A 24,842-nucleotide genomic window follows, 5' to 3' on the forward strand; every position below is an offset into this window, starting at 1 on the left:
CCCCTCTGATTCCAGCTTTGACCTCTTCATTCAGACTTCCTTCTCCTCAATCACCCCTCCCAGATTCTTGAAACTATTAACCTGTTCTATCTTTCCTTCTGTCTCAGTTCTCAGATTCGTCTGATTTCCCCAATTTGCTGCCATTACCACAGTCTTATATGTACTTTAGTTTCATCCTATATGCCTTCAGCAAAGGACAGAAGAATGGAATGCAAAATTGAAGTTTTTGCTCAGTCTGCCTATAATGCCACATCATCTGCAAACCTTACAAATACATGTCTGGTTACAAAAAAAAAAGCTCTTAGCCTGCTGTTGGTAGATGCAGGCAAAAGTACAGTCTGCTTCCATGGTAATCTGTATGGCAGCCCTTCTGTCCACTCCCACCCTTGTGCTAAGAATACCCAGTATGGAGCGGGGGCTCAGGGCTAATGTGTGGGTGCTTGTTAGTTGGGAGGCACAAAGGGGGAAAAATGCAAAAAGGAGCATATCCCTGTAATTTTTCTATCCAGACCCTGGCTCCTAAGATCCTACATAAATTCAGCTGGATTCTTGGTCTGACCTTGTAATAATTTCATTGGAAGCAATGCAAGAGGTTCAAAAATTTTTACTGGAAGGGGCAGTGGTTGTGAGTGGCCAGTGCTGGCTCTCCCCATCTGGGAAGGGGTGTGATCTGCTACACCACTGAGGCTAGTAGTAGTATTGAGTATTGCTGGTGGCAGCTATTGGGTTGGTGTGTCTTGCCTTACAAACAAGTAGCTATTGAATTGGTGTTTCTTGTATTACACACTCAAGTCAGGAAAGTGTTCACAGGTGTGCGATATGTCATGTGGCCACAGCAGGGAGGGAGGAGCCTTCATGAAAATAAAAGCCTGCCAGCTTCTGAAGGGGAAAATGGGAAAAATGGGCTGATTAGCTCTCACCCTGGCTAGGAATATGTGGGCTGTAGGGCCATCACCTTGATTGGGCGGCCACGTTGGTGCAGTGGTTAGCGTTGTCACCTCATAGCAAGATGTTCTCCGGTTCGATCCTCTGCTGTAGTGCCTTCTGTGTGGAGTCTGCATGTCCTCCCTGTGGTTGCATGTGTTTCTTCTGGGTGCTCCGGTTTCCTCCCACATCCCACAGATGTGCTGTAGGTGGATTGGACATTGTAAATTGGCCCTAGATGTGAATGTGTGCATGTGTGTGCCTTCCGTGGAAGGTTGGGTGCCGGGCTGGCAACTCGACACTGTAAAACTGTACTGCCAATCATGAGCAGACAGGTGGTCTGCTGTGGCGTCCCCTAACCGGGAAAAGCCAAAAGAAGGGCTATGCAAGTCAACATGGGATTGTCTGGTTCATAGGTTCGTGGGTGTTTACTAGGCTAATGACCAAAGGGCCTTTTTAAGCTTAGCCATGCATCCCAAATCTGTGGTAAGTACCCTTGATAAGTGTATACAAGGGCTTGGGAGATGAACCATTTGCAGGCGTCCTATGTCCATTAGAAATCTAGGTGCCAAACCAGGGATGAATTTCCTGTTCCCCATCCATTTGTCCAAGTTGCACTTGTTGTGTTAGGGAGGAATTCTGCTTCATCTGGATGGGGAGCCTGTTCCAGAGATGTAGTTGTCTCTGGGATACATGCCTGTCTCTCCAGCAGGTCCTATTTATGTCACAGGCAAGGTTCAAGTCTTTAGAATGTGTGATTCTGGTGCTGTTTTTTTGCGGTGGGTTTAAGAAAATTGTCTTTAATAGCCTCCAGTGATAGTAAGGAACAGGGTAAGGATAGGTTTGAAAGGAAGGTGCACACCTCTGCTACCGTAAAGGCAAGGGGCGGTAATGTAAATTTGTGTAATCCAGTCGAAGGTAGAATATTTGAAAAGGGAAATGGTCTTGGCTTAGAAGATTCGAGCTGATTGTATATAGGTAAGGAGGCCAGATTCGCACATTGCAGCTTAGGTTGACAACCTTGCTTCTAAATGTCGATATGATAGATTTTTAAGCTTGCTGTAAGGATCTAGCCAAATGGACTCCTGTACATAGGCATATAGTTGTTTGGCCACATATTGGGAAAAGCACATACTTCTGAGTACTACTGAGTACTACTTTGGATTAAGATAATCTTTTTGCCCCTCTACACATCCATGGAAGATCCATAAATAAGCTTTCAGAAGCTTGACCCCTTTATAGGAAAATGACCAAACATGACCACTGTAGACAGCACTGATGATCTAAGAAAAGACTAGTTCTTGAGAGAGTAAAGAAGCCAACCCCAGCACCAGCTGATATTCATGATGTTTGTGTTGTAGTAATAGCTCTTTCGGACTTCCTGCTCTGGAAGCCCTTGGCCGACCTGAATACTAGAATTTTTTTCACTCCTTCTCATGGACTGGCTGGCGGATGCCTTGCCCTCCGACATTATGTTAAAAGGGTTGCCAGCCAGCACCATTTTCTCATTTTTTTTTCCCTTTGCCATTGGAGCCCTATACCGATCCATTGCGTCACTGAATGGTCTGAAGCTAGAGTTTTGAATTGGAATCAAGATAAGTATCATGTTAAAGAAACTTTCTTTTCCTTTATACTGCATGGTCAGATGTCCAGTGTTAAGACCAATGTTTGCTTGGAGTGTGGAAATCGGTGTATAACTTATTTGGATATAACAGGTTTTGCCTGTTACTGGAGATACCATTGCTAATTTACCATGTGCTGTTAAGGTCAATCTCTCTTTGTATACTATTTGTTGTCAGTGGTGTGGATTTAAGGCTTGTACCTTCGCACAAAAATTGGGGGGAAGTGGTGTGGATCTTAGCCCTCATTCTTCAGTCTCAACACACACACACACACACACACACACACACACACACACACTTTCATGAGTCTGTATATACTAACTCAAGAAGTTGCTCAACCCTAGGAATAAACGGACCTCATTACCCCTAAAGTCTTTCACTGTTGTAAGCAATAGCTGCCACCACTTGTAACGGAAATTCATTCTGATAAGTTGCTCTGTCGAACTCATGACATTTTCCAGATTCTGTCCAGCCTTGTGTTTCTGCTTGTGATTACATTCATCTTGTAACAGCAATGCGCAAAGATCCTGCTAGTGAAGCATTTCAGTGGAGTACCCTATCGCAGCTGTACTTTTACATAGTTTTGGAACAGCAGCTGTAGCGTGCCTATCCTTACTTCTGAACCACAACTGCATCTCCAGAATTACCTTGATCTGTTTTGTTCTTCTTTTTTCCCTCTCTCTGTATTCTGTAGTATTAGGAACATTTGCTAAGTTCTTTAATTTTCTTACCTTCGGATGTGTCACAATAACACAGATGATGCATTCCTTCTGATCTTGCAGTCACTCAAACGTAGTATTGGTCAGTATCCTCGTTGTTCTGACAATGTGTGAAGTTTAATTTGTTAACCTGGTAAATTAACCAGTCCCTGTACTGTTTCTTCAAAGTTCTGGGGTACAGGAGCAGGGGCCATTGTAATTCAAGGTAAAAGATTAGAATAGCCAGTCAACCAGAATGAGTTGGGGACTTGAGAGGAAATCTTGAGTAGCCGGAATTGATTTTCATCTAGATTTTGAAAGAACATGCAGATTTTGTGCAGACAGTGATGAGAGATGAGGAATTAACACAGGCATCGTAGCTGTGAGGCAGAAATCATAGTATTGAGCCATTATGCCACAGGTAATGGTGTGCGTATGTTTTATACAATTGGAAAATTTATGTTGAAAGAAATAATGCCTTTTTATATTTCTGTAAATGACAAACTCTGCAGGCATGCAAATGATTTGAGAGAATATAGAAAAAGAATGAAGACCTCAAAACGCTTGAAAACTAGACTGTTGTATGCTGTCTGTTTCATTGTAGCAGTTTATGCCTTTGGTTTTAAAATTCTTAGCCATATTTGTAATAAATTGATGACTATCAATTGTTGAATATAAATTTCCACAGGGGGTAATCCAAACAGCAGTCTTTAAGATGGTATGTTAATACACCCAGCAGTTAGGAAGTATGTGGAAATGTCTGGTGTGTGCAAGTGCATATCCCTTACAATGACATTGTTAAACTTGCTGCTGTTTGACAGTTGGAAGGACTGCATCTTAGGCATATTGTTTTGTTGTGGTGGTGTATATCAGAAAGTTTGAGTATAACCACCACCAAGTAAAGGAGAGAGTAAATGGACAACTGAATTATGAAACTATTTATAAATATACAAGAGGATGTCTAAGAAAAATGTCTCCAGAAACTAAGAACCCATTTCACAAGGACAGTTGGGAGTGATGAAAAATGAATTCAGCATTACTGCCAGTTGTAGCTATGAATGGTTTTGAGCACTGATCTTGAATCTTGTTGATATAAGGAACTTGTGACCTAGAAAGGTGTATTGGTATCAGAACTCGAAAATTATGGAAACTAGAGACAAGGTAGGATCCTGAAGTGTCACGAAACAAAAGAGAAAAGAAAGGTGACAGAAGTATCTTTGTAGTCTAGTCATTGTTTAGATTTATAATGTGCACTACTATACATTCCCTCTTTATTTGAATTGTAGTTAGGCATGAGCTAAGCAAAATGTTCATTAATTTGATTGGTTATATTTTTAGTTCAAGTCCCCCTCCAAGTGCTGTTGGCATAACTTTTCCACTTTACATATTTGGATTAAATATTTTTTTCCTTGTACTTTGTGAAAATTCACTTATATCACTCCTAAGATTGCATATTGTTTGCCATACTGGTGTAAAGGTACCAACATTTTTAGGTCCAGTTGGTCATGCCTCTGTTAATCTGTGTTGATAATCATTTGTGATTGGTGTTGGAGCAAACTAAGGGTGTTGTTTTCCTGTTAGTGGTGAAGAAGCATGGTTCAGCAGGAACATTTGTGCTGTGAAGTCATGGTTTGCCTGATCTCTAATGACCTGCATCCTCAGTGGCTGGAGCAAGTGTAGAAGAAATGGAAGATAGTGCTGTTGAAGGCAGAGGAAAGTCAGGTAATACCTTACTTTTTTGGGGTGGTAATGGTTACATTCTTTTGTATTTGAACATTTAGTCATTTTTAGTAGTTAACATAAATGAATGACAGGTGTGTGTTGCACTTCCTTTGAATAAGATTGTTTCTTGACTTACCATTCACATAGTGCATCTTAGCATAGATAATCTAGCTAATTCACAATAGAAAAGAAAAGGTCTTGTCTACTTCAGAGGTTGTAGACAGACTTTGGAACAGTGAAAGTCCTTTTTGAAATGTATACTTAAGTTGGCCAGGGAAGGGTTGAGTCCCTTCCATTTGCAGATGACTACTGCAGATCCTTGCTCATTGCCTTATCATGAACACTAGAACCTTACTTTTTTCACTAGAGGCAAGATGAAATTAATAAATGGTTTCTTCCAGTATGTTTGATCTGTTGCTTATATTTGGTGCACTGAGTTAAAAGCTTTTGTGGGGCTCAGGCAAGAAGCTAGCAACTAAAGTTTGACTTTTGATAAATGAAGTGTCTTGTTAGAGTAAAATATATAATGTAGAAAAGCAAAGTTTTGAATGAGGAAGTAATTGCTAAAATTGTGTACATTATAAGATGTTTGAGTTTGAAAAGCAGTTGAGCAGCAGTAAGCAGTAGTAATTAATTAAAGCAAGCATGGCCAGTACGAATGTGTAATGGTAACAACGATGATGATGATGTCATTCATCATTTTTCAGCCATTGCATTCATCCGGTTTCCGACTCTTTTTACAGCTTTTAGGAACAAAAATTAAATTGAGCTCCTCTCTCCCTCCAATGCACTAGTCCCTTACCATACCTCAGATCTCTTTTGCTGCTTTCGCGTTAGACGGTGGTCGCTGTTTGCTTTCGCATGTTCATGAGTAATAGTAATGTTTTGCCTTTTTATAGCTATTTATATTCTTATTATAACCTTATTTCTTTAACTTAATCCTCTGTTGCCTTCATTATACTTTTTAGTGTGTTACCCCTAAATACTGTTCTTGGCATTCCTTTCCTTATTTTTTTCTCTAACTTTCAGGTAGTTTCTTTAACCTACCTTTGTTGGTATTTATTTTCAATTAATATTTTTAACTAATATAAAGTTAAAAAAAAGTCTCATTTTACCTCTTTTTCTTCATCTTTGATGTCTGACAAACCTTTGGGTTTTAAAAATGTAATGCCTGTGACCATAATCTTTGTCTGGTGCACACAAGTTGTGTCTGTTGCTTAGGTCCAGCCCATTTAAACTCTTCATGAGATTGTACAAGAGTTTTAACGCAAGGGCCCTTATTGATTTGAAAACAAATTAATCTTGAGGATTAATGCCATTGTAATCCTCTGATACAGCATCTTGGGCTCAAACCTCCAAGAAAGGAGATAAAAAAGGACACTAAAAAGCATCAGGCTCTTCTGCTCTGAGCTCAGAGCCACCTACTAAAATATCTAAATCGTCCGATCCGATCTTATCTGATCTGAAGTCCAAACTCTCTGATCCAATTTCTTTGGATCCAAAGTCTAAAACGTCCGATACAAAACCATCGGATCTGAAGAAACACGAAGATAGTTCTCCTCGGATCCTGTCTCCTCACACTGTGGCACTGATATCCTCTCAGCTCACATTTCCTTTCCTGGAAAGATGTTGCCACTCCAGGACCTCACTGATTTGCTTCCTTCTCTCGACCCCGCAGAAGTTTGACTGAAGCAGATGTGGATAGGATGATGAAAAATTTCTGTCAACAGAAATTCAAATAGGGTTCTCCCAGCTCCTACCCTTTTGGGTTCAGAGACCTTTAATTATTATTACTCTGTGTGTTTTGTCTTCTGTGATATGACCTTTAGTTTTGTAGCAGTTGGAACTGAGAATCATTTATCCAGCCACATCAGACCCAAAGTTCATTGTATCTTCTGCTTGGAGCTGGATGGCTCTCAGAGCCGTAGCATCGGCATCTACTCTGAGGTTGTCTGAGCCATCTCTACCCCTTAGAGCCTCTGTTATTGACAGCTCTGCTTCGACCCCGGAGTCATTTGCTTTCGCCACAGAAGGAGTTGACATTTCGGAGGCATGTCTTTTCAGAACTCTGTTTATTTCTTCCTAAGGCATTCTCCTTTTGATGTGGAGAGTTTTCTCTGCTCCAAGAGAAAGGGTGCATCCACCTTGATTGGCTGCTACTTCCCAGACACAGATGTCTTTGCGTCTTGAACCTCAACTTCCTGCTCCAGAAGGACAGCCAATTTAAAATCTCCAGGTACCCATCGGATATCTTGATTTCTTCCAGTACTTCTCTGGAACACCCCACTGAAGAAGTCTGTAGGAAGGGAGTGCAAAAGGAGGCACTTAGACTTTTCTCAGATCTGTCGGTCATGGAGGTTACTGATTTTGATGAGAGGGAAGAGTCCTGAAGATCAGCACCTGACAGCATCTCATTTGGAGACCTATTAGAGACCCTCAAGCAAATAGGTGGTTGGTCAGCTGACAACCTTTCCGAAAAGGAATCTGCATTCATGGAAGCCTTTGGGCCTGCCCATCTACCTCCTGGGTGCCTCAATTCACCAATGAGCTAACTGATTTAATCTCTCAATAGGTGCGAAAGGAACATGTTCTCTTGAGCCAATCCCCTAGCGACCAGACAGAATTATGGTTCCATCCAAGGACATGGAATTTTGGAGTAAGGGTGTACCACTCAATGCTATGGTCATAGCGGCAGCCACAAAAAAGGAACTTGCAGGCCAATGTTCCTCTGTCCATCACCCTAATGGAGAGTCTAGGGCACTGGAGAGATTCGGGTATCATGTATATGCTTCAGCAACCTTTGAGCTTTGGTCGCTGAAATATTTGGCACATTTCACCAGACTTCAGAGGGACTTGTTTAAAGAACTCACCAAATCCCTCTCTGCGACCATTACTTCTGAGGCAGGGAGCTCCATTGACTCAGAGTTGGCTACCCTACAGTCCATTTCAAATTAGTCTATGAGGCTTATCTCACAAGTGGCTGAGAGTACCTCAGGGGCGGTAAGTTCAGGCATTTCCTTGAGAAGACATGCCTGAATATGCCTATGTTATTTCATGGAGCCCTTTCAGTCTTCCTTTTGTCAATGCCCCCTTTGAAGGAAGTTTCTTTATTTGGCCCCAAGGATAAAAACGTCATCCAGATGTGAACAGGATGGTAAGACCCTGTATGCTGTGGGCATACATTTTTCGACTCCTCAAAGGACCTTTTTCTAGAAGTCAGCAAGGTGGTTGGAAAATGTGGTTGAGAGTCTCAGGGTCCTTGACATATGATCCATGTGGAGACAGGTCCCCTAGGAGCAGTGGGGGTAACTCCTAAAATAAGATGCCACCTGTGCTGTAGAGGAGGCCCGGACAACTGAGGGTCTGGAGATAACTTTCTCTTTCTCTGACAGATGCTACCAATAGTCCTGATAGGAGGCTCAATTGTCCACCTCCTGGAGGCAGTCAGAGTTCATTATCCCTGCACCAGTGAGTCTGGCTAGAGATTACAAAAGATTCATGGGTGCAGAGGATTATTTCCAGAGGTTATATAATGCCCCCCCTTTAACAGTGCACAAAATTCGCGATGTTCCACCCAGTCAGAAGAAAGCAGCAGTGCTAGAAGGAAAAAGCTACTAGAAAATAAGTCATCCAAGAGGTCCCACCAGACCAGAGAGTCCAGAACTTACCCAGGATTCTTTTTAGTGCCAAAGAAAATGGGACTGGAGACCAGTTTTGGATTTTGGCAATCTCAAAAAATCAGTACACGAAGTTCTGGATGATCACTGTTAAGTTCATTTTGCCTTTCTTGCACAAAGACGACTGGATGTGCTCAGTAGACCTTCAGGATATGTACCCTCAGGCAAAAATGAACAGACAATCCAGAAGATACCTATGTTTCCTGCTGGGAGCCAGTCATAAATTCAGAGCTCTGCCCTTTAGCCTCTCCACAACTCCCTTGCTCCAAAATTCTCTGTCTTGAGTAAGTTCCGGACTCTCTGGTCTGGTGGGAAAACTCTGACTTTTTTTTTCTAGCAGCCGTTTTATTTCTAGTACTGCTGCTTTCTTCTGACTGGGTGGAACATGGGGAATTGTGTTTCCTTACTTGGATGACTGGCTAGGCTTGGTTTTCTTTAGACTACTTGTTGTACCTAGCTGTATTACAATGTCTGAAAAGGCGATATCAGGGTTCAAGAGATGCCCTAAATGTAGTCAAAAGATATCAGTTACTTGTGGCCACTCTACATGCGTGTACTGCTTGTGTGAGGTACATTTACAGGAGGTTTGTTCTATTTGTCATGGGTTCAGCTGTAGAATGTTGGCTGAAAGGAAGCGTAAGCTAGTGGAGCGGGGTTTAAGTCTGCTTTCCAATCAGACTTGGATTCTGCTCCAGGTCAACAAAAAACACCTTCTCCAGCCTCTACATCTAGTTCTGCTCCAAAGGCCTCTTAGGTTCCAAAAGCTTCTAAAAAGGTTACGGTTTCGGCTCCAGTGTCTTAGGAACCCACCGTTCAGGTTGCTGGTAGGAGCCGGTCCCCAGTCTTGGAACTGTTATCTCCTACCTTGAGGTCCCCGATTCCGGGTTCACTGGCTCTGTAGGTGGTCTCCTCTCGGGCTTCCAGACTTTCCGATTCGGATGTGGACCGATTGGTGCGGAGACTTTTTTACAGGATCTGGCGCTTGCTAAAATTCTGTCTTGTTTCGACTGTAGCAGCTTCGGAACCGACAGTCCTCTCCTGTTGTTACTGCTCCTCTACCAACTCGAATCGAGACATAGGAGCTGGAGGAGGCCATTCAGTCGTTAGTGGAACAGTCTGTACTGACCACCCTGATATCCTCTGCTCTGGCGACAGAATCTGGGAACCGACACTCTCCTGTCAGTTCCGGGGTGGGGGTCGAACCGATAAGTCTGTTCCGACTCTCTTCCTCGTGGGGCTTCGGCACGGATGAGTTTGGCTCCCACCTCTGGCTCAGAGCCGGCGGTTCTGGTGCAGGAGGAGTCTTTGGTGTCTTCGGACCTGGGTGCTTCTGAGGCCCCACGGCTCAGATGCAAAGATGTCATGAGGAAGGCTCTGTCCCCTCGGACTTCCACAACCTTCTGATATGGCCACCTCCTCCCGAAAGGTGCCAGCTTCTTCTCTGCTACCACAGGTTCACTGTAAGCATAGGAACCCAGAGTCTCAGTACACCCCTTTGGGGGGAACCCTGCTCTTCCAAGACCTCCCCAGAGATTCCCACTGAGGATGTTCCTCGGAAGAGGTTATGTAAGAGGGAGACATCTAGATTCCCCTCAGGAATCCATCACGTCTGACACCGATTTTGGAGGAAATGGAAGGGTCCCCCTCTGAGGATATTTCCTTTGGGGATATCCTTGAAATCCTTAGGTAGAGGGGAGACTGGCAGCCCCTTAACCCTACCGAGGACGAATTGGTGCTCCTGAAGGCTTTCGGGTCTCGACCCTCCACCTCTTGGGTGTCTCCGCCCCTTCAATGAGTTGATGAATCTTTTGTCTCGAGGGGCGTAGGAGTCACCAGATTCTATGGAGCCTGTTCTAGAATGCCCAACAAGTACATTTCAGCACCACAAGATAAGTCCTTCTTATCCAAACCCATACCCGTTGATGCCATGGTGGTGGCGCAAGCCACTAAAAAAGAGAGATGTCTGAGACTTCTACGTCTGTTCATCCTCCTAACAGAGAGTCTAGGATAATGGACAGATACGGGGGAAGCGCATGTTCAGTTCTGTGACCTTTGCCTTTCTGTCATTGAACTACCTAACCCACTTCACTAGACTTCTTCAGAGAGATCTCCTCAAGGAGCTTTGAGAATCTCTGCAGAGTGCAGTAGCCAATTCTGCGGTGGACAAGGTGATGTCTCAGCTTGCTACCCTCAACTCCATTGTAAACTCTTCCATGTGCCTCGTGTCTTACGCAGCTGATGGAATGACTAGGGCTGCGGGTACAGGAATTGCTTTGCGAAGACATTCCTGGATTCACTTATGTTCTTTTGCGGAACCTTTTAAGTCATCGTTTGTGAATGCCCCCTTTGATGGTTCCCCCTTATTTGGACCAAAAGTTAGAGACCCTCACCAAATGTGAGCAAGATGGTAAGACTCTATCTGCCGTAGGAGTCTGGGATAAGATGTAGTAGGGGTAGAAAAACAAAGTTCAATGGGGTGGGAAAATGTGCTTCTCTAAGACCCAAGGAGCCTTTCTGAACTCACAAGGTGAAGCCTCCTCCAGGGGCAGAGGGAGGAGGCAATGGTGGAAGACTAAGTCCACGCAGCAGAGGGGTCTGCAGAACCACGGTGACAGGGATCAGTTCTTTGGGAAGCCCTATCAGCGCTCCTGAAAGGAGGCCCGACTGTCCTGCTGTGGAGGCAGTCTAGAGACATTTGTCTTTGTACCTAGGCACCTGGCTAAATATCTCAGAAGACCGATTGGTACAAAACGTTATTTCCAGAGGATATTCCATCCCCTTTATCTCACAGCCCAGACCAACAAAAGGAATCCCAAAAGTTCCACCCAGTCTACGGGATGTGGTATCCGTAGAAGTCCAGAAACTATTGCAAAAAAGAGTCATCCAACCACTCCCAGCAGACAAGCAAGGATCCGAAACTTACTCAAGGTTCTTTTTTGGTACCAAAGAAGACTGGGGACTGGAGACCTATTCTGGACATCAGCAGTCTCACCGATTTTGGAGGAATCTGACTGGTCCCCCTCTGAGGATATTTCCTTTGGGGATATCCGTGAAATCCTTAGGCAGAGGGGAGACTGGCAGTCCCTTAACCCTACTGAGGATGAATTGGTGCTCCCTTAACCCTACTGAGGATGAATTGGTGCTCCTGAAGGCTTTCGGGTCTCGACCCTCCACCTCTTGGGTGTCTCTGCCCCTTCAATGCGTTGATGGATCTTTTGTCTCGAAGGGCGTGGGAGTCAACAGATTCTATGGAGCCTGTTCCTAGAAGGCCCAACAAGTATATTTCAGCACTCCAAGATAAGCCCTTATCCAAACACATACCCGTTGATGCCATGGTGGTGGCGACAAGCCACTAAAAAAGAGATGTCTGAGACTTCTACGTCTGTTCATCCTCCTAACAGAGAGTCTAGGATAATGGACAGATACGGGAAGCGCATGTTCAGTTCTACGACCTTTGCCCTTCGGTCATTGAACTACCTAACCCACTTCACTAGACTTCAGAGAGATCTCCTCAAGGAGCTTGGAGATGCTCTCCAGAGGCGACAGCAACCGACGCCGGACCTAGACTTTGGAATTCAGGCCGACTGAGGGTAGCCTGCCAGTAGGATAACCAAGTGTAATGACTGCAACAGTGAATACACTCTAACATCTACATTTATGGTAGGTACACAACTATACTTTCTCCAAGCTTGAAATTCCAGAGTTGAGCTCCTCCCTTCTACACATAATGCCTCACTCCCACACTACTTCAGATCTAGTTTGCTGCGTGTTCGCTCAGCAGCGAGGTTCCTGGGCTCTGCGCTCCTTCACAAATTGTTTTAGTTGTTTGTGCTTCTATGATATATTTTTTTATTATTCCCTTCTACCTTCCAAATTTTTCTTTCTTTCCTGCAAGTAGTTTCCTTTGTCTTTCGTTTCCTTTCCTTTAATTGGGTTTCTCATGCCATAGTTTTTTTTTTCTCTCTCTTTCTAGTTTTAAAAAAAGTTTATCTTTTTTTCTTTCCGTCATCTCCTTTTCTCCAGTCTCCTTATGGCTGATCAGAAACCTTTTGGTTTCAAGAAATGCACACCTGTGGGCATAAAATCCCACTGTCTGATGCCCACAGGGAGTGCGTCTACTGCCTTGGGCCTTCACACATGGATGCCTACTGTGAGGTTTGCAAAGGGTTTCATCCTAGGATTTTGGTGGAAGGAGAGAGCAAACCTGTCCTGGAAGGCCCTGGGAGAGCAGGAAACGCTCAAAATTGCCCAAGAAAGTTCTGAAAATCTCAGAGCTGACCCATTCTTATTTGGGGCCCTCTGCTCCTATCTCCTACCCTCCACCCCAGTCCTCTTCCATGGCTTTGGAGCAGAGTGTTGTTTCTGGGGCAGTCCTGGCTTTTTTTCGGCTCCCAGCTCGGCGGCGACCAGACTGTCTAGGAGGTCTCCCTCCCATTCACCTAGGAGATCTCTGAGACACTCCTCTTTCGCTTCCTCCAGGTCTTGCTGAAGCCTTACCTACAAGTATGTGGATAGACTAATGAGGCAGTACCTCGAGGCGCAGATCCAGAAGGGGCTTGTGTCCGTTCTGTCCACATCTGGCTCTGAGGATTTCCCTGTTCTGACCAGTAGCTCTTTCTCTGACCTGTTCTTCTGTGGTGAAGCCCTTGATTGTGTGGGTCTCTGGTGCTGGGGTGTTGGAGCCGATTGAGAGTCCTTCATTGCCTCCAACTGTTTCCTCCGCTCTCAGCCCTGACCACATCTGCTCCGAATGTGTCTGAGACGCAGCTTCAAGGTGTGCTCCCCATGGTTGACATTGACTCTGAAGTTTTTGGAGCCGTCTTTCCCCCTCAGGGTGTTGGCCTTCAACAGTTCAGCTCTGATTCCCCCTTCAGAGCTGGAGGCTTGGGCCCCCTGGGAGGCATCGGCTTTGGGAGCTTCAGCCCCAAGGGGACAGCTTTGGAAGGTCAGAGCCCTTCTGCTTTCGAGGTAGTAGTGTGTGTTTTTTCCCACCCTGGGAGAACCTTGGTGTATACCTCCTTGGAACCCCCCTCCCCATTCTGTTCTGGTGCTTGAAGCCTCAGGTCTGGCACATGGACAGTCAGGCCCAGAAAGCCTCCAGAATCTCCCCTCTGTGGACCCCTAAGAGTCTTTCGACACCTCCCCAGAACATCCCACCAAGGAAGTACCCTGGAAAAGATTGTGTAAGAGGAGGCACATGGATTCCCCCGAGGATTCCCATCACCACCAACACTGATTTCAGGAAGGAGAAGGGGGCCCCTCCGGTCACCACCTTCCCCGGAGGAATTGGATGTTCTTCATGTTTCACTGTTGCAGTCATTACATTTGGGTAATCCTGCTGGCAGATTGCCCTCATTCAGCCTGAATTCCAAAGTCCTGGGTCCTTCGTCGGCTGCTGTTGCCCCTTCCCTGACATCAAGTCGTCCGGGGGTATAAAAGAAGCAGCCAACGCTGTTTTCTTTAGTCTTTCTTGCTGCACGGTGCCCAAAGCAGAAGCAGTTTGCAAATGCCAGTCGGCCGACTCCTGAGATTTTCGTGTTCAAGTTTCAGATCCGAAGTCTTCAATAAAGCCAAGTACCCCGTTGGGGAAACTTTTTTCTTGCTCCAGACCGATGTCAGAAAAAGTAAGTAATTGTATTTCTTGTGGAAAGCAAATACCTCATAAAGACTTCTTACTGTATTCCTTGCCTAGGCCCTGACCACAACGTTTCTGTTTGTCGGTTTTGTGCTAGATATAACCAACGCACTATTAAGCGTTGGTATGATTTTGCTTTAAACTATTTTGGACGCTGGTTTAATTATCCAGAAATGTCATCGGATAGCCATCCGACTACTGGAGTTCACAAAAAACGCAAAGAAAAGATAGACAACTGAGGCCCAAAACCGACGACGAAGCTTCTTTTAAGCCAGTCGCCGGTTCTCAGTGAGGCGCTTTCGTAGCCCCTGGCGACTGCTACTTCAGAGTCTCAGGCCGCTACCGACTTCCACGTGGAGTCGGCCATGCTGCTGGAAACTCAAGGTAATGGAGCCTCAGATACTATTCCTTCAGATGGGTCCGGAGCCGCTGAGCTGGCACCGGCTTCTGAGGGTGTATTCAGACCTAAACATCTTTACATTAAACCGACTTCAGCTTCAAAGGCTAAGACTAAAGCACCTTCTAAAGCAAAGAAACAAGCTCAAGAGCCACATGGACAGGCCTCTATGCCCAAAACACAGATGCTCAAAATGGCCGAAGACTTTATTACCTTGATCAGGAGTTCCCATCCCCCTCCTGATAAGAGGCCTAAGCAAGAGACTAACTATGAATCTTCAGATCAGGTTTCTATTTCCTCTTCTGATCAGGAATATCCCCCCCCCATGAGGATTCTGATGCTGAAGAATCTACACCTTCAGCTTCTCCTCCAGAGGACTACTCTCTTGGGGAACCCTTGCATACCATGAGGGAGCATTTCCACTGGGAGAGTCAAGATTTTTCAGAATCTAAAAAGAGGCTCAGGGATTTCCTTTTTACTACCTCAACACAGGCCACTAGCCATTCCACCTGTGTTAGACATTGTAGATGATGTGTTTTCAGAGTCTGATCTTACCCCTGACTCCTTGCCTCCAGCTCCTGTTAAGCCTGACAGGATACTACAGGGTTCCTGACTCTCATAAATTCCTTTTTAAAAACCCTGCTGTAAACCCAGAAACTATTTTGCAGGGTCCCAAAGGAGTTAAGGCTTCCGCTGCAAAAAACTCTACTCCCTCTGACAGAGATTCTAGGGCACTGGATAGATGGGGGTTACACATCTGCTACCTTGGCTCTAAGGGCCTTAAACTGTCTGTTTCATATGCTCTAATATCAGCAACATGTCATGGCATTGCTTAAACAGAAAATGTTGTTAAACTCTGAATGTGCAGAAAATAAGAAAATGCAGGATTTATTGCATGCAGCTGAACAAGTTGGAAAGCATACTTTGCAATGTGGTTTTGATTCTTTGGAAGCCTCCTGCAGGGTCGCAGTTACGGATTCTGTAATTAGGAGGCATGCTTGGTTAAAGGAACACAAAATCTGCCTGATCGTGTCAAAGTTAAATTATTAGATGCACCTTTACAGCATGATACTTTGTTTGGTGTTGAGGCAGAAGAGGTGTTAAAGAAAATGGAGGACAAAGCTAAATCTATGCAAACTGTCAAAGATTCTTTACAAGTACAGCAACCTAGGTTTAGTGGACACTGGCCTACAAAGAATTGGTCCTTTCCTGTGTCAGACAGACCTCAAATGGGAAGATCAGACATCCTAGAGGCAGATCCCAGGTGCATGGTTCATACAGGTCAAAGCAATGGGGTGCTTCTACCTCCAAAGTTGGAGAAGACAAATCGTAACCATGCAGGAAACAGTCCGAATGACTTCCCTCTGCCTGCACCAAGCACTTTCCTCCTGGCAGCACTCTTGGGGGAAAATTAGCACATTTTTCTCAATTGGCACATTATAAACCAGGACAAGTGGGTTCTAAATATCGTGTCATAAGGCTACAAGTTCCATTTCCATACCCTGCCAAAGGCAAACGGCTGGCCAGATCTGCCAAAAAATCAATGGGCAGAGGCACAAAACAAGTTTCATCCCTCATGGACATAGGGGCCATTCAACAAGTACCAGAGCAAGAGCAGGGACAAGGATTTTACTCACAACTGTTCTTGGTTCCCAGAAAGGACAAGGCCTGGAGACCAATACTGGACCTCTCTATTCTGAACACATTCCTGGATGTACCAAAATTCAAGATGTTGACTTTGCAGCAGCTTCTGCCCATGCTGGGCAAGAACGCTTGGCTTGTGACTCTAGACCTAAAAGAGGCATACCTGCATGTCCCAATCAGATAATTATGCAGAAGATACCTTGGATTCAAGGCTGGCTTAATGCATTACCAATTCTCTGCACTGCCCTTTAGCTTATCTACTGCGCCCAGGGTCTTTACAAAGTGCCTGGCACCAGTAATTGCATTCTGCAGACAGAGGAATACAAATATATCCTTACTTGGACGACTGTCTAATTCAAGCAGAGAACAAGGACATTCTCCTACATCATCTGGCGTTTGTGAAAAGACTTCTAACATGCCTAGGGTACACAGTCAACGAAAAGAAATCAAAACTAGTACCCTCTCAAGAGAGAATATTCCTGGGTGCAAGCTTAAATACAACTGCCCAGATGGCTTATCTCCTGCCAAACAAACAAAGGCAACTGACTACCTATTTCAAAATGTTGGCTACAAAGGCCCAGTTATCTGCAAGAAAAATTCTGCAGGCTTTGGGCTTCATGGCATCCTGCATCGTACTAATTCCATATGCAAAACTGCATATGAGGAAACTTCAATGGTACCTAAAAAGTGTTTGGACTCCACATTGCCACAGCCTGGAAGCAATGATTACTCTCATTCCCTGCATGCTACAGGAGTTTCAATGGTTGGCAAAGGCTTGTTAGCAAAACAAGTGACAGCCCATTCACATTACCCCCAGCCAGGCAAACACTAACAACAGATGCATCAGATTATGCCTGGGGGGCCCACATGGTAGGAAGAGGGGCCCACATGGTAGGAAGATGCATTCAGGGCATATGGTCCTCAAACCAATGCATCTACATATCAATCAAAAAGAGATGCTAGCTGTTAAAATGCCCTGACAGCCTTCAAGGACCTACTTCATCTGGGACAACTACTGATAAAGACCGACAACACCATGGTCATGTGGTTTATAAACGAGCAGTGGGGCACCCATTCTTATCCCCTTTGCAGACTAGCCATGACTTTGTGGGACACAGCATTGACTTACCAAGTACATCTGCAGGCACAATTCCTGCCAGGAAGGGAAAATACTCTGGCAGACGAACTAAGCAGAAACCTCATGGATCCCCACGAGTGGCAGCTGGATCCACAAGTCTTCAGCATGATAACAAGGAAATGGGGATGCTCGGACATAGATCTATTTGCCTCCCCTCACAACTACCAACTAAAAAGATTCTGCACAAGGATTTATCACAGAAAAGCATGGAAAGTGGACGCCCTATCAGTATATACCTTTCCCCCACTGCCTCTCCTCCCCAAGGTACTCATTAAAGGTCAGACAGGAGAAACCAAAGATGATACTGATTGCCCCAGACTGGCCCCGCCAGTACTGGTATCCAATCCTAAGGAATTTGTCTCAATGCCCAGCTTGGACCTTACCTCAAATAACTCATCTACTGTCCCAGCAAAACACATCCTGCACAGCCAACTCAGGACTTTAAACCTGGCAGCATGGCAGATAATGTAGTCGTACAAAACACACCTCTCAGTAAAGCTGTGATGGATGTCATTTTGGAAGTCAGAAGGCCTAGTACTAGAAAATCTTATGCTGGAAAATGGAAGAGATTCTGTGCTTGGAACCAGGCACAAGAAACTGATACAGCTATGTCAAATATTCCTCAGATTTTGCATTACTTAACTGAGATGCTGGACAAAGGCCTATCTTTTTCATCTATTAAAATTCATGCCTCTGCCATTTTGGCTCATTACAATACAGAGCCACCAATCTTTTCTCATCCCTTATTAAAGCAGTACCTCAGAGGAGCCAAAAATTTAAGGCCTCCAAGGAGATCTCCAATGCCTGCATGGGACCTCAACTATGTCTTCAAAAACGTACCCTGCCTCCTTTTGAGCCAGCTGCTACTGCTGATATAAAGTTTTTATCTTGGAAAACAGCTCTGCTCCTAGAGTTTCAGAGCTACAGGCACTCATGGCTGTGGAACCTTTTATCCAGACAGGGTCTCTCTGAGGACAAACCCAGCATTTATGCCTAAGGTGGTGTCCAGTCTGGCTCTTAACCAAGCTATTCATCTGCAGACTTTTTTATTCAAGTCCACAGAACAAGGAGAGAGCATTCTGCATTCTTTGGACATACACATACAACTTAGTTTCTACTTGAGCAGAACCAAAGTTTACAGAAAGACAAAGCAATTACTAGTGACATATGCTGCAGGATCACAAGGAAAGGCCATCTCAAAGCAGACTATTTCAAAGTGGATAGGCCACTGCATTCGTTTCTGCTTCTGACACCATGGCAAGCCAGTGCCCAAGGGCATTAGGCCACATTCAACCATAGCTGCAGCCACTTCAGCAGCGTTTCTCAGGGGAGTACCAACCAAGGACATTTTAGAGGCTGCTACTTGCAGTTCAGTGCACAATTTTACAAAGCACTATAATCTGCCACTCTACTCTAAATCCAGGGCATGCTTTGCCACTGCAGTTCTACAGGGCCTCATAGCCACTCCTAATGCTGTTTAGCTCCACCCTCCCAACCATAGTTTTGGGACTCTACCCAAATGTAATGACTGCAACAGTGAAACACGAAGAACATAGTACAGTTGTATACACTTACCATAAATGTAGATGTTCGAGTGTATTCACTGTTGCCATCCAGGTTACCGACCCACCATCCCCCTTTCTTCTGATGGAGCCTATGTGGTGTATTTGCTTGTAAATGAAGTTATTGTTTATATTGGTGCATGTATTTTTACATATATAAATTTTGGCTACCCTTTTAGGGGGCACCTGACATCTGGGGCAAGAAAAACTAAAGAAAATGGCATTGGCTGCTTCTTTTATACCCCTGACGTCAGGGAAGGGGTGACAGCAGCCGACGCAGGGCCCAGGACTTTGGAATTCAGGCCGATTGAGGGCAACCTGCCAGCAGGATTACCCAAATGTAATGACTGCAACAGTGAGTACACTCCAACATCTACATTTATGATAAGTGTACACAACTGTACTTTTTGTGGGAGGCTTTCAGGTTCGGCCCATCTACTACCTTGGGTGTCTTCCCTTGCTGACCCCGTAATTGAGCTAGTGTGTAGTAGGACATGGATGGAGCCTTATATGGTAGAGACGATCCCCAAGTTGGAGGACAAGATTTTGAGTGCCCATCGGACAAGTCCTTTTGGACCAAGGGTATTTCAGTAGATGCTATGGTTGTCGCGGCAGCCATCAAGAAGGAGCTCGCATAAGACAGCTCTTCTGTCCACCCTCCCAACAGAGAATTGTGAGCGTTGGACATATTTGGGAAGAGAATTTATGCCTCTTCCAGGTTTGCTTTGAGGGCATTCAACAACTAATAGCATTCCACGAGGCTACAAAGGGATCTGGTGAATTAACTTTCTAGCTCCTCCCCTGTGTCTGTCTGCTGTGGAACAGAAGACTTTTTCCTCCAGACTGGCCACCCTTCAGTCACTGGCTAATGCTTCTTTGAGGCTGATATCCTGTGCTGCAGAGGGTACCCGGTTCCAGCATTGCCATAAGTTGCCATGCATGGATGAGGCTGTTTAATTTCTGTAGAGCCCTTCAAACAGTCCTTTATCAATGCCCCCTTTGATGGCTGCACGTTGTTTGGGCCTATGGTTCATGACACACACTCCCACAGCAAAAAGGATGAAAAGACCCTGTCTGCCTTTGGGATCTGTTTTTCTATCCCATGAATGTCCTTTTCCAGGAACCAACATGGGAGTAAAAAGATGTAGTTTCATAAGTTGCATGGTTCTTTAAGATGTGTAGGGAGACTTTTTTACCCCAGGGGCAGGGGGACAAACAGAATAGAAGATGCCGTCCACAGGGCTGAAGGGGTCCGCAAAACTAAGGGTCACAGGAAACTTTCACGGACCGACCCTTCCAGTGCTCCTGAATGGTTGCCTAGCCTTCCTCTGGAGCCAGTTGGGGGGTACTTCTCCCTGCCCCTAGCAGCCTGGGAGGCCATCACAAATTATAACTGAGTGCTAAGGGTCATATCCCAAGGATACTACATTTCCCTTTTGAGAAGCTCCCACAAAAGATTTGCCTCCCTAATGTTCCCAGTCAGAGAGAGGATGCGGCTTAGAAATTGAAAAACTACTAGGTAAAGAAGTTATCCAACCCCCCCCCCCCAATCAAGTCAGACTGTGTTTACTCCAGATTCTTTTTAGTGCCCCAAAAAACAGGGGACTTGTGGCCGATTCTGGATGTGACCACCTTGAACAAGTCTGTGAAGCACACTAAGTACAGGATGGTTACGATCCAGTCCATCGTACCTCTTCTGAGGATGAACGTTTGGATGTGATCTGTAGAGCTGAAAGACTCCTACTACCACATAAAGATGGACAGATGCTCCAGGTAGTATCTACGTTTCAGACTGGGAGCCAATCACTACCAATTCAGATCATTCCCATTTGGCCACACCACAGCTCCCAGGGAGTTCAAATGTTTGGCAGTGCACCTCAGGCTGCAAGGTTTCCAGATATTTCTTTATCTGAATGACTGGCTTCTGACTGCATCAACCAAACATCTACTAATCCAGGCCAGGGATTATCTTTTACTTCTGGCCCCTCTCCTAGGAATCACAATCAATATTCAGAAGTCTCCGGTGCAACCAGTTCAGGTTATAGATTTTATTGGAGTGTGTCTGGACACAAGGTATCCCAGGCTTTTCTAACTACAGAGAGGATTGCAATTTAAGACTTCAGATCAGGCAGGTTCTGGCCATTCCAACTCCTCCAGCTAGCTTGATTCTCAGTGTTTGGATCTGTGGTGGCCACTGTAACTCTTCTATCTACTGCACGTCTACACATGGCAGCTCCTGCAATTGACGTTGGCGGTTCAGTGATCTGTTCTCAGAAATCCCTCGAGTTTCCCCATCAAAGTCCCCCAAGTATGCAAGGATTCCCTGCTTTGGTGGCATCATTCTGCAGACATTTCTCAAGGATGGCCATTTATCCTTCCTCCATCAAATGCAACGGTGACCACGGACGTCTCCCAGATGGGTGAGGGGGGCATTATCTGGGTCAGACAGTTCAGGGCACGTAGACGCCCCCAGGAGACCAACTTTGAATATCAACGTACTGGAGATGAGGTTGGTTCTACTACTGTTGCAAGATCTTCACAGCCTAATACCTCCAGGGACTATTGCAATACAAACGGACAATATGCCTGTGGTTTGGTACATCAGCAAACGGGGGGGGGCAGGTCCTACTCCCTATGCCAGGAAGCAGTGAGGGTGTGGCAGTGGGCAGTCTCTACTAACTGCTTTCTGATAGCAATGCGCATTCGGACAGAGTCCAACATATTAGCAGACAGGCTCGGCTGAGTGCTACTAATGCCTCACAAGTCGTCTTTGAATCAGTTCATAGCAAATTTGATCTTTGGAAAATGGGGTCAACCTTGCTGCATTCTGTTTGCATCTCCTTTCAACGAGTACTTTGCCTTGTTCCCTCCTCGGGGACAGTCACCCAGAGATGCTGTAGTACATGCTTGGCCTCCTGGTCTTCTCTACTCCTTCCCTTCTCTGCCATTATTTCCCAAGTTTTTACAGAAGGCTCTCAAGTTGAATAGCAAAGTAGTCCTCATTGCCCCAACAAACCTGGTTCATTTTTCTGTGGCCTCATCTGATATGCCCACCATTGAGGTTGAAGCAGATTTCCGGACCTTCTTTCTCACCCATCAGGGCATCCCCACCAAGACCTTCAGGGTTTGACGCTAACTGCATGGTTTCTCCATTTCCGATAATGGCAAGTTGTCTCGGGTTTTCTTCCCCTGTCCGAAGAATTCTGATCTCCTCCCTTTAGGTTTTCAACCCACAGGATTGAGAAAAGTAAATGGAAAAGGTTCTCCATTTGGGTGCAGCAGAAACAATTAGACCCCTTTACAGCTCCTATTGCAGTTGTTATGGACTTTCTGGCATCCCTCTTCCAGGATGATGCTAGCTACTCTAACGTTAAGGCTCAGTTTGCAGCTATTTCCAGTTTTCATTGAGGCCTAGACCCCAACCCCCAGCATGTCCAAAACTTTGTAAAGCATTCCTTAGAGGCTCCTTTTTACTTCGCCCACCAATCAAAACCTTACCCCTGCATGGGAGCGGACTGTGGTTTTGCAAGCATTGGTTAATCCTTCCTTTGAGCAAGCAGCTACGGTTGTCTTAAAGTTTCTGTCTTGGAAGAGCCATTTTCTACTGGCTGTCACCTCTGTGAAGTGTCTGAACTTCAAGCCCTTTCTTCTAAATTCCAATACTTAATTTTTCACAAAGGCATGGTAACCTTGCGTATGAACCCATCCTTTTTGCCTAATGTAGCCAAGGAGGGGAACATTAATCAGCCTGTCAATCTTCCTGACTTTTTCCCTAATTACCAGAATAAAGGAGAGTGCACCCTTCATTTGCTGTACGTGCATAGGCAGTTAAGTTTCAACTAGGACAGAACAGAATCCTTCAGGAAATCTAAGCAGTTGTTTGTATCCTTCGCTGAGGGGAAAGAAAGGAAAGTCTGTTACAAAGGTTACTTTGTCTAGATGGTTGAGAGACTGTATTTCCTTTGTCTTTTCAGCCAGAAACATACCGTTGACAGGTCCTATTAAATCTCATTCTACAAGGTCTCTGGCAACTTCTCAAGCCTTTTGATCCAGGGTTTCAGTTGAAGGGCATGCCCCTAAACGCTCAATAAGAATTAAAACTCAACTAGCACCCTGGCTAACAACAGACACCAAAATAACAACTAGAGACAAAGCGTGGGATAAATGGCGCACTACCAAACTACCCCTAGATCGTATCAAATTCCAACAACTTAGAAATGAGACTAAAAAAGCCATCATACTAGATAAGAAAAATTACTTCTACAGTCTGCAACATAAACATCAGAATAACCCTCAAAAGTACTGGGCAGGCATAAATAAACTTCTCCAACCAGGCAAATCCACTACTCCGACCCCAGGAACATTATCTGACAAGAGCCAAGAAGATATAGCCAATTCATTCAATACTTTCTTCACAGAAACCATCCAGTCATTAGCTAACCAACTTTCTCCTCCCCATACTTCTATAAACACTATACCCGACTCACCACTCTCTTTTAACTTCCAGCCAGTGTCCACATCCTTTATCAGATCCCTTTTGAAAAAACTGAAGCCAACCACCCTTTCAGCCGATCTTCTGCCGGCTGAATACCTGCAAATTGCTGCAGATGTCGTAGCCTACCCTATCTCAATCCTAATTTAACAGAACCATAACCGAGGCCTCAATCCCCTCAATTTGGAAAATATCCTATGTTATTCCACTCCACAAAGGAGGTTCATCCACAGAACTATCCAACTATAGACCTATAGCCATACTATCACCACTTGCCAGAATTATGGAAAAGTGCATGCACAACCAACTAATGCTTTATCTAACCCAAAATTAGTCAGACTCTCAACATGGATTCAGACCCCATCATAGTACAACCACTGCCCTCCTCTCTTTTACTGAAAACATTAATCTTAACCGGAATAATAAAAAAATATCCTCCGCTCTCTTCCTGGACCTATCGAAAGCCTTCGATATGGTAAACCATCAGTTACTTCTATATACTTTAAAAACCCTGTATCTAGATACTCCAGCCCTTGACTGGTTTCAAGCTTACCTCACTGGGAGACAACAAGCAGTAATGTGGCAAAACAAGCTCTCCTGCCTACTACCAAATACCATAGGAGTTCCTCAAGGTTCCATATTAGGACCTCTCCTCTTTTCAGTCTTCATAAACGACATCCAAACAGTCATCCCTGAAGCCACCTGCATTCAATATGCAGATGACTCTACTATAATATGTTCCAATGCCTCTCTTGCAAATCTACTAACCTACCACCCAACATAGCTTCACCAAAGTCGAAAACTGGCTTGCCAACCATCTCCTGATCTTAAATCCAAACAAAACCAAGTTACTTCTCTTCTACCCAACCAATAGATCTCCGACTGAAAACTTCACTATAAAATCCAATAATGGGACCATCATCTCCCCAGACACCTATACAAAGCTATTAGGAGTAAACATTGACAATAAACTCAGATTTGATATACATATCAACCAAGCCATTAAGTCAGTCAACAAGAAACTTGGGACCCTGTATAGAATTAAAGCCTTCCTTACCCCGAATGCCAGGGCAGCCACAGCCCGTTCACACCTTCTCTCTACCCTACTATATGCCTCTCCTGTCCTCACTCACCTTAACAAATCTGATCTGGCCAAGCTCTCATCCTGCTATAATCACATTGCCAGGTTCGTTACAGGCCTACCCTACAGAACACACCACTGTACTAACCTGAAAAAGCTTGGATGGATAGAATTCCCACACCTTCTTCACCAGTCCCAACTCAGAGGCCTTCAAAATCCTTAAACAACCTGAGAATACCCCAGCACTAAA

At 44.9% G+C, this 24,842-nt stretch overlaps 1 protein-coding gene across 1 annotated transcript in view; it reads left to right on the forward strand.

Moving 5' to 3' along the window:
* Positions 1–24,842, forward strand: part of KMT5B (lysine methyltransferase 5B) — a 1,528,897-nt gene that overhangs the window by 39,989 nt on the left and 1,464,066 nt on the right. The window contains exon 3 of the mRNA XM_044073539.1: positions 4,826–4,966. The gene's annotated coding sequence lies outside the window, so the exon portion shown is untranslated. The remainder of the gene's footprint in view (positions 1–4,825; positions 4,967–24,842) is intronic.

The sequence above is a fragment of the Protopterus annectens genome, chromosome 6.part0 (assembly GCF_019279795.1).
Source record: "Protopterus annectens isolate FY-2018-M chromosome 6.part0, PAN1.0, whole genome shotgun sequence".
NCBI classification, from domain to species: Eukaryota; Metazoa; Chordata; order Ceratodontiformes; family Protopteridae; genus Protopterus; species Protopterus annectens.